The sequence below is a fragment of the Euphorbia lathyris genome, chromosome 6, assembly GCF_963576675.1.
Source record: "Euphorbia lathyris chromosome 6, ddEupLath1.1, whole genome shotgun sequence".
Taxonomy (NCBI): Eukaryota; Viridiplantae; Streptophyta; class Magnoliopsida; order Malpighiales; family Euphorbiaceae; genus Euphorbia; species Euphorbia lathyris.
Genome location: NC_088915.1, coordinates 79852910 through 79854318, shown reverse-complemented (window position 1 = coordinate 79854318; position 1409 = coordinate 79852910). Strand labels below are relative to the sequence as shown.

The following is a 1409-nucleotide window of genomic DNA, read 5'->3' as shown; positions in this document are numbered from 1 at the left end:
ATAATAAAAAATATTTATATTTTTTATAATAATATTTGAAATTGGCTAGCTTGTCAAAGTTAGGGGTAAAATTATTCTTGGTTGTCAGTGTTAGAGATAAAATTACACCATTTTAAATGTTATGAGCAAAAATTACTTCTAATGACCAAGGTTAAAAGTATTTTTACATCTTAACCCGACTAGAGTTGTTAGACGATAAAATGTTATTGTGAGTTCTCTCTCAAGACTAGGAGTACCATCTTCTTCTTTTTCACCAAATTCACCATAGGAACTTCTTCAAAGCAATACAATAATGTCGTTCTTCACCAGACGACTTCTTGCTATTTGGGAGTTCTTTCTCTTTTTCTAGTTAACGATGAACCTCCCACCCTTCTGTTTTTTTTTATGGAAATGGTAAATTTTATACGTAGATCTTAGATCCGAAGATTCGAAATGATTCACATGATGAAGATTGGATTACAGTTGCTCCTCTATAAATTTGGAGTTACGAAAAATATATATTTCATCCTTTGTTTATGTTAGTCGCACCTTTAATAAAAAATGCGGTGAGCGTGGATCGAACATGCGACCTTCAGATCTTCAGTCTGACGCTCTCCCAACTGAGCTATCCCCGCAGCATATCACTAATCACTTTTGCTTTAGTGTCACACTACATAATGGACCAGAATCTCTTAGTTTAATGTTAGTTGTATTGTATGCAGAAAGATGGTTAATGTAAAATAATAAAAAGATAAAAGATGAAGTTGATAAGTGATATCCCTGTATGCGCTTGGTATATTGCGTTAAACACGTATTATAAAATTTCACCCAACACACATGCATTAATTGACATGGTTTCAATAGGCGATTCATATAAGAGTTGCCAATTTCTAACACGAAAGTACCATTTGTAGAAACTATATAATTGATATAATTCATTTGACGTGATTCTTCCATCTGGGGGTAGAGGAATTCGAAGCTTTGGACCGGCATGCTTCTTCCACTGGCTATCGCGATACAACAGGGAATCGCCTTTGTGGAGAGCTGGATTTTTCAGCAAATAAAAATACCGCAGCAGCCCGACCGATGCAGTACCCTAGCGGCAACATGGCAGAAACCGAATAGTGAGAGACTCTGCTGTAACATGGATGCCTCGGTTTTCACAGTAACAAAGTCATACGGGCGGGGTACCATAATCCGAAATGACATTGGGACTTTTGTTGCCTATCATAGCGGATATGTTGGTGGCAATCACTCCGTTAAGCTCATCGAAGCTATAACTATATTGAACAGTTTGAAGTGGACAATTGGGCTTCAAGTATAGGACGTGGATTTTCAAAGTGACTCTAAGACTGTAGCTGATCTGATTAATGATATTTGTGATGATACCACAGAGTTTGGAATATTAATTTAAGAGTGTACGGGTCTTT

The 1409-nt window shown here is 36.6% G+C and overlaps 1 non-coding gene across 1 annotated transcript; it reads right to left on the bottom strand.

Annotated features, from left to right (window-relative positions):
- Positions 1-541: 541 nt before the first annotated feature.
- Positions 542-614, bottom strand: TRNAF-GAA (transfer RNA phenylalanine (anticodon GAA)). The gene has a single exon. It is a non-coding gene; the product is annotated as a tRNA-Phe (tRNA).
- Between the last annotated feature and the right edge of the window lie 795 nt (positions 615-1409).